Source organism: Carya illinoinensis, chromosome 16, assembly GCF_018687715.1.
Source record: "Carya illinoinensis cultivar Pawnee chromosome 16, C.illinoinensisPawnee_v1, whole genome shotgun sequence".
In the NCBI taxonomy this organism is placed as follows: Eukaryota; Viridiplantae; Streptophyta; class Magnoliopsida; order Fagales; family Juglandaceae; genus Carya; species Carya illinoinensis.
In genome coordinates, this window is record NC_056767.1 from 10,169,169 (window position 1) to 10,178,656 (window position 9,488).

Consider the following 9,488-nt stretch of genomic DNA (forward strand, 5'->3'; position numbering starts at 1 on the left):
ATTTTATATATATTTGTTGGAGAAAATCCATTCGGCAAAGCTCCCTTTTGAAATGTTGAAGAAGAAGTCGAAGTTGCAGAAGAACCCGTTTAAAGTTGTCTAGACGTCCCCTTTTATCTAATACCTCTTTCTGTATGCCCCTGGCAATGATGATGCATGGTTTGCATTGTGTGTCTAACTATCTCTCTCTTTCCCACTTTCTCTTGACATTGCCCCCTTGCTTCCTAACACACTCTTCTCCCTAACCTCCTTACTTTTCTCCTTATCTCCTAGTGGTGGCCTAATAAATTGGGCATATATATTTTACTCCCTTATAGTGACGTTTATGGGATTTAGATAGAAATGGGAGAAAGAGTCATTCCCGGTCCACTATGAAGATTTGGGTCTCGATCAATGTGGTCCGGTGCTCTTAGCAATGGTTGGGTGCGGCTGTATGGTATCGGTGCGTACATCTATAGTAGTGAAAAGAAAATAAGTGTAGAGAAAGTAAAGCGAGATGAACACAAAGATTTACGTAGTTTGCATAATGCCTACGTCTACGGGCGTTTGAGGAGGAGAAATTTATTATAATTTGCTTATTGCAATCTCTCATAGCCTCTCATTTTTCATTGTATAATGAAAATCTTGAATATATTTGATGAAGAAGATCCCTTCGGCGGAGCTCCATTTCAAAAGATTGAAGAAGAAGTCGAAGTCAAAGAAGAACTCGTTTAAAGTTGTTTGGACGTTCCTTTTTATCCTATACCTCTTTCCGCTTGCTCCTACAGTGATAAGACATGGTCTACTTTATGTGTCTGACCATCTCTTCATTTTCCACTTTCTCCTTACACTGTTCCCTTGATTTTTGACACACTTTTCTCCCTTACCTTCCTGTTTTTCCTCTTATCTCCTAGTGGTGGCCTGGAGGGCGAGCCTGGTCTTGGGCTTGAATATTTTACCCTCTCATAATTTTTTTAAAGTTTAATTCTAAAAGATTTTTTTTTTTTGTTTTTTTCTATTCAATGTAGATTTATTGAAAAAATTAATTATCTGCCCTCAATTTTAATGGTTTGCTCCTATTTGTATGGCATTGAATAATTCCTGATAAATAATGGATGATAAATGATTTTTCAATAACTTAATACCACATCAGGATTTGATTTGCAACAAAACATTGTCATCAATTAATAGCAGTATACAACCTTCTTTTTTTTTTTTTTTCTAAAATATATATATATATATTTTAGATATATGTATATTTTAGAATTTCATCTTAAGTAAGATTTTAAATAATAATATTTTAATGATATTAAGAAAAATCAAAGTTTTATTTATGGTGTGATGATTCGAATAATCAGAAAAATGTTTGGTTTTAGTTTATGTCTGAATTCTTTTTAAAGTGTGATAGCCTTGTGCAATTATAATTTTTTATTATTTTTAGCACACATTATGGTAGGATAAGAAAGTATTACGGCTTTGTTTGTTTGGGCCGAAAATATTTTCATCCCTTAAACCTGTTTGGAAAGGGTGAAAAAGAGCGATTAATGGAAAATTACTTGCGAGTCAATGCAAATACCATGCGCCTGAGGTGGAAAATGAGTCAAATGAATTATCCATCGTCGCGAGAGTAAGGGCTTGTTTTGATACTTAGCTAGTCTAAATATTAAAAATATTTTATAATATCTATTAATAATAATGAAATAATTTGTGAATAATGATGAAATAATTTGAATTAATATATTTTATTAAATTTTGAAAATGAGAGAAAAAAATTTAAATAAAAATATTATAAAATAAAAAATTATTTAAATATAGTTTTTTAATATAATTTTTATTTTGTTTGAGAGTTTCAAAAAATTGTAATGAGAGTCGTGGTTGAGACTTTTTTCCCATTGGCGGCTCCTGCGGAGGGTCGTGGTTGAGACTTTTTTTTTTTCTTAATAATTAAGTATGTATTTTTGAATAATATTATGATTTTTTTAAATATTTAAAAATGTTAAAAAAAATTACATATAAAAAAAATATAAAATAACTAACAGAAACTTCCAACTTTAGAGTCACCCTATATTTTATCTCTCTCTCCATACCATTACTTCATTCCATATTAAAAAATAATCTAAAAAGTTTATTATTATTGCGAATAAACAATCTTAAATTTATTAAAGTGATTTTATCAATAAATTCATATAAATAAATATATTCATGGTTTCAATGCAATAAAGCACCTGAAACTCTAATCTGTATTATTTTTATTTTATTTTTAAAACTACTCTGTATCATTTTTAAGGTGTGAAACAAACATTAAAAAATTAATTATTAGTGTATATTTGGAATTGTAGTGAAAAATATAGCTTATAATTTTAAGACTTATAACTTATAACCTAAATAATAAGCTCTATACTTTAAAAGCTATTAGTTGTTTGATAAATATGTATTTAAAGTACTTTTAAAGTTAGTTACATTAATTTTTTTAAAAATTTACAGTTATTTGTATGAACTTTTCGATAAAAGTTTCAATTTGATATTTTTTAAAAAAGTAGACTTTCAGGTTTTTTAGGTGATTAAAATATTTTTTTTATAAATTTATCAAACATATCATTTTTTCTTTAAACAGTTAAAAATCTTTTTAAACTTTCAAGCTCAATCCAAAACAGACTCTTAGTCTAGAAATACATTTTTATTTGAACGCATTTTCCTATTTACCTCATTTTAGAAACTAAGAAAAAAATCTATAACAAAGGAAAATAGATGGTACTTGCAAAGTGATTTGAACTTCGTTCGAAGAAAAAAAAATTGATGATGCATTAACTTTTATAATCAGTAAATACAATTATGCAATTTTATTAAATATGAATGTGAATTTTATGAAAGGCAAAATCTACTCTCACCGATAATATCCATTAACTTTTTCTACTGAATTAATTATTATTTTTTAATTTTTTTAATTAATAGCTAAAGAAGTATTTTTCAATGAATTTGTGATTTTTCTAAATATTTAAGGGGTTTAGAAAAATGCTTATTTTGTTTTTCACATTCGGTGACTACTTTCGGTGTACCATCATTTTTTTTTTAAAAATGCCCTACATTTCATATACATATTTAAGAGAATTATATAATAGTTATATATTGGTAATATATTTTCTATTTATTGGCATTAGGTGTCTGAGGACATCGTTCCAATTAAATCCCGAGGTGCACAAGCTTTTGACAAGGAGATTCTTGCAAGTCTATATTGAGTAATTCAAGAAAAAAATTTTCCAATTCAATAGCTCCTAGACATTGTTTGCACTTAAAAGAATTTGAACGTTAGACCTTAGAGAGAGTATACCACCAAGACTAAGACCTTTTATGATCATATTGCATAAAGAATCCATAAAATGAGGAACATTGGTGGTACTTGCAAGTTATTTGCACTTCATTCCAAGAAAAACAAATCATAAAATGAGAAAAGTAGGAAATTTATTTTGATGCAAATCTATAATTTTCCTTTTCTGAAAATAAAATGTTAGAATTACAAATAAAAAAGTTTATTTAAAAGTGCAAGAAAAATACTCTTTAGCACTTAGCTATACCATGATGGCACAACACAGAATTTTCAAACCTGGAGAAATTTCAAAAAGCTTCGTTAAATCGTTAGCACTTAGCCTCTCAAGACCATGAAAAAATTTAAGAGAAAGTGAAGCCAACAAGAGTAAAGAGAGAGAAGACAAAGGGAGAAGAGAAAGAGAGGCCTACCGTGTCTCCAAAAGAGAGAAAGGTCGTTTGCCATGCTATGGGATTCTGAGAAAGAGGTCGTGCCGATGCGGACTGCAAGGGTGGGGGGGTGGGGAGGAAGTTGTGCGGCTAGGGTTAGGATTTGAAAGATCACGGATCCTCATAGATAGACTTGCAGGGAGAGAGAGGACGTGCGTCATGCGATGAGATTCTAAGAGAGAGGTCGTGTTGGTTTGGACTGTGAGGGTTGGAGGGGGGGAAGCCGTGTGGCTAGGGATAAGATTCAAAGGTACTCACATATCCTCACAAACAAACTCGTAGGAAGAGAGAAGTGACCGGGGGAGAATTAACGGTGCTGTTTTACCCTATAAAAATAATGTTGTTTTACATGGAGTGTAGGCTGGACTGTGGTTTTAGCCCTCTTGGGATGAGTTTTTGGGTTTTGTTTTTTTGCTAAACCCTAACTCAAACTCTAGACTAAACCCTAAATCAATTTTAATCTTTGTGTTTAATCATAATTTTATTTATTTATGCTTTTTATAGTTCTTTTATCACTAAATTTAATTGTTAGTATTTATTATTAACAATTACTATTTAACTAGTGTTTAATTACATGTTATTATACTATAGTATTATACTATAGTATTATATGTTGGTATACATTACTATGACATGTTATTATACTTTAGTTATTATACAGTAGTATTACATGTTATTTTAATTTTATACATTAGTATTACATGTTAATATTAGGACTGTTCACTCGACCCGACCCAACCCAAAAACCACTCTTCTGACACGATATAGACGTATTTCATTTGGACGTTTGGCCGATTAACCAAGTCCCCAAATCGAAAATTATTTCAAAAGAAATAGGTATTCTGACTCGACCCACTTTCCCCTCCGTTTTGTGTGTGTGTGTGTAATAATCTAGAAAATTTTGATTACCATTCTATATAAAAAATCTAAAATGGTCTGTTCCAATGATCTTTTGTGATTTTGTGCAAAAGGTTGTGATCATGCACTAATTTGCATAATTAGTTTGTTTCTAAATTTCAATGCAATTTGAATTTACACCATAACGAATGTCCTATGGTTCATTGTATTTTCAACCATTTGAGTTTAGTTGATTGCATGTTAAAAGTACTCTTGATGCTGAGCATGAACTCTAGCCAATTTTTTTATTTTATTTTAATGCATTATTATCTAATATTGTTTTTTTTTCCCTTCAAAACCCATCCCTTGCATTTCTTAAAAACTCATTTTCATTGGTCTTTCCAAGTTTACAATGGAGAAGACTAGTGTTCGAAATTATTAATCTTCTATTAAATAAAATACTTCAAATAAGTGTAGAATTGATTAGAAGATCCCAAGCATGATCCAAAATGCCCAGTCTTATAAGTCCTTGGGTCTTGTCCCTATTTGTTAATAAGGTTTTGAACTTGCAAAAAAGAAGTACTTGTGACCAGAAGATCATAGGCCAAGACCTTTTGAGATTCACTTTTGTGACATATAGTTGAATGCATTCTCCCATTTCCAAGTGAGAACATGTTCCGATTCACTTTTGTGACATAGTTGAATGCATTCTCCTAATTCCAAGTGAGAACTTGATCCAAATCTTTCAACAAAGTAACATAATTAATTGATCCAAATCTGAATTAGCCATGCAACATGCATCTTGGCTTTTAATAATATTAGTTCAATATAATATACAATGATAGTTGAGACCCAACAAGTATCCAACTCAAAAGTATTCAAGTAATTTTCAATCGATTTCATTCAAAATATTATTCAAAGTTATCTCTACATGAAAAGAAAAAAAATTATGTTAAACATATAATTAGTTGAAATGACTATAAGAAAATATTTTTCAAATATGAATCTTACCAGTTTCTAATTTGTAACTTTTAGTATCTTCTATTACATCTTGGGTAGGGGTGAGCAAAATTCCGAACTGTTCGATTCCGGCCGACTTCAGGTCCGATTTCGATTCCGACGGAATCGGAGGGTTCGGAAGTCGAAGTCAGAATCGGAGCAGTTCCGACTCCGTAACGGAAGTCGGAATCGGAATCGGTAAACCACAGGTTCCGATTTCCGATTTCCGATTCCGACTTTTTTTAAAAAAAAATAACCTGATGCAAAACGACGCCGTTTTGCATCAGGTTTTTGACTACCTCCTAATTGGAACGGCGTCGTTCCATATAAATGAGAACGACGCCGTTTGAATCACGACTAAATGGCCTCCCCGAGTGCCATAAGCCATTCTTGCCTTCCGAATCCTCTGCTCCTGAGTTCCTCACTCGAAGTCTGACCAGTCGACCACACGGCTCACGCCTCACTGTCCTCAGCTGCTCAGAGCCTCAGACTCATCTCACCGACGACGCCACAGCTCAGAGGTTGCCGTTGCTGACTCGCTGCAGTGCCAAGTTTATTGTTGCAAGTTGCTGCTAACAGCCTAACATTACCCAATCGGTAAATTGAAATTTTACCGACTGTGTATTTACTCCAAATTTTTCTTCTGTATTTATTTATTAATTGGAAATTGGCCGTGAAATTGTGAATGCACTGTTTTGGATGTTGGCACTTGGCCGTGAATGTATTGAGGATGGTCTTTTTCACACGTTGTGTGTTAGTTAGATGGACTTTGAAGGCTGCGGCCTACGTGTTTGTGGAAATGTCACAAAGAGTTGACATGATCATATAATCGGGGTTTCCATTTAAGCTCTTCTCAAGTTTTCAACATTAATTAAAGCAATATGTTTTGTTAATTGGCAACATATACAGATCATTTAACAAAACTCTAAAATTGGACTCCAGTAACTCTAAAATTCAACAAAACTCACTTTAATGGAAGTAAATATAATAAACTAATACATCATCTAAGGACATAGAAAAGTTTTACACTGCATTACACAATAGTAATAGAAAAGTCAAAAAGATCACGAAAATGTTATGCATAATTTAGAGGACTTTTAACACAGGATCCTTTCTCTGAACAGCTCAAAGACACAAACATCTCCTTCATTTAATTGATTGATCGTCCTTGCAAGGCGAGGGCCAGTATTGGGAGAGTTCAATCGAGAGGGCAGGGTTTGAAGGGTGGCACACGAGAAAATTGTCGCTGGCTGTAATATAACAACAGAGTCCCTCAACTTTGGTATTTTTTCTTTAGGATGGAACCTTTGTAATAGGATGAAAACATGTTGACCCAACCCGAATTGCTCGAGTAGGGTTATCCCAGCACAGATTCTGAGTCGGGTCTGATCAGGCCAAAAACATATTAAATTGATCGGGTTGCAGGATTAGATTATAGTACTAATTAATGTCATGAGCTGAAAAATCCATTATTTCGATGTGCTAGCTAGTTTTAACATGAAATATTTAGATACAAAAGATATATTGGAAGCTGTGATAGAGAAAAAAAGAAATTACTTCAGGTCACTTCAATATATATATATATACAGGAATTTCAGAAGAAGCAAGAACTCATAACTTTATTGTTTTGAAATAAATGCTACTGTTGGGTTTTATTGATGATGTTTCAGAATATTTTGATAATGGAATCTTCTTATACTTGGCTTGTAGAATTGTTTATGTTAGTAGCATCCCTAATGTGACGCCCCCAAATTCTGTTTGGGATCGGACAGACATTTGAAGCGTCGAGACATGCAACACAAGGTTACCTGCCCCCGTTCATGACATATAAGATGCAATGTTCCTAACATGCATCTAACATTATGCAATATTCGCAGCGGATAATTTTTTTCTTTAACAATATTATGCACCAAATTAAAAATATCTCAAATGCTTAAAACATACTTCATACATAAAGACCCATTGAATAGATCACAACACTAGTCCAAAATGGGTATGATCTAAAAAGTACTAAAGATGCAACTCCATTGTACAAGTAGTAATTTACGTTAACTACTATATTAACATTGACGTCGCACCGTCGCTTAGTCAACTGTGTCTAGTTGATCAGCTCCTGATTCTCCTTCAGGTCCTATAATAAGATCTACCATTCGAGAGGAATGGTAGTTGGGACTACCAAAGTGAGATTTGATTACAAATCTCAGTAAGTTAACAAAAAACTTCCACACAAGCTAATGATGCATGCATGACAGTAAAAGCATAAATGCATAATCAAATTCATAAGTAATTAAAGCATAACTTGGCGTACAACATAGCATAATTGACATAACTTAAATTGAAACATGAACTGAACTTGACTTGACATGAACTTGATCTGAAACTTGACTTAACATGAAAAATACATACTCCACAGTTGTTGTGGCCCCATGTATTCTACATGTAAATACATACTCCATAGTTGTTGTGACCCCATGTATTCTACACAAACTTGACTTAACATGAAAAATACATACTCCACAGTTGTTGTGGCCCCATGTATTCTACGTATAAATACATACTCCATAGTTGTTGTGGCCCCATGTATTCTACACAAACTTGACTTAACATGAAAAATACATACTCCACAATTGTTGTGGCCCCATGTATTCTAAGTGTAAATACATACTCCACAGTTGTTGTGGCCCCATGTATTCTACACATCACAATGCAGTTAAATACATACTCCACAGTTGTTGTGGCCCCATGTATTCTATACAAACTGAATGTACTCAAGATGAAACGTGACTGGAATACGAAAGGACTTGAGCCCTGACGTAACATAACGTGATTTGAACATAACTTGAAATACATGACCAACTTGAGATAGAAACATTTCGTAACATGGCATAACATATAATAGACAATATATTTGACATGACATACTTGTAATGTACAGTAATACATGACAGAATATATTATGTAACAGATAAAAATTGATGACAGAATAAATTCTGTATAATAGACAATTACGTGATAACTTGGCATGGCATGACATATATGATAACATACATACATACACTGTAGTTCCTTTACTTAGCACACATACACAGTAGACTACTGGTAAGTTAAAAGCTAACTTACCTCGATCTCCGCGTTTCTTATAAAACTTCAAGTGTGATCACGAGGAACTGTAATTAGTGATTCTAAAAGTTAGAACTAAATCACTAATAATTTGAAATATGGAAAATACTAACTTAAAGAGTAAAATTTTCATTTTACTTTCTACATGTGGGAAAATGACCGTTTTACCCATAACTTAAGGATTTTGCATACTAACTCCAAAAGTTTCCAAAATTTACATTCCTCATGTAAATTTTGTCCTAAACTTAAATATCAACTCAGAAAAATTTAAAACAAAACACAACTATGGAAAACACAATACGGCCGAAACATCCATAGGCCATTTTCCTTGATTTTTGTTGCAATTCTTTTCAACTTCAAAACTCATGCTTAAACCAAAATTTTGCAACAAACATCTTCCAATCCTAAGTTCAAAACCATACTTAAAATATCCATTTAGAAAAAGCTAATAATCAACACCAAACTTTTTTGTAAAAAGATCCAAGCACTTGAATCACTAGTTTTGACCTTAAATCAAAACATCTCCAAGAATTTAAAAAATCAAATCTTACTTCTAACATATTCATAATATCATCCTAATATCAACCATGCTTTAAATCATCAAAATAAAGTCACCAAAATCACAAAATAACATTTGGAGTTTTTGGTTTTACACTTAGTCCAAAAACAGAAACTTTTTCCTCAACTAGTTTTGATAAATCTCTTGATCTATGACTTATAAATATATGATCTTCAAACCAAACCATTTCATGGTTTAAAAAGATGTCCTAAAACATATATAAGCTTCTAATTCAAGATCA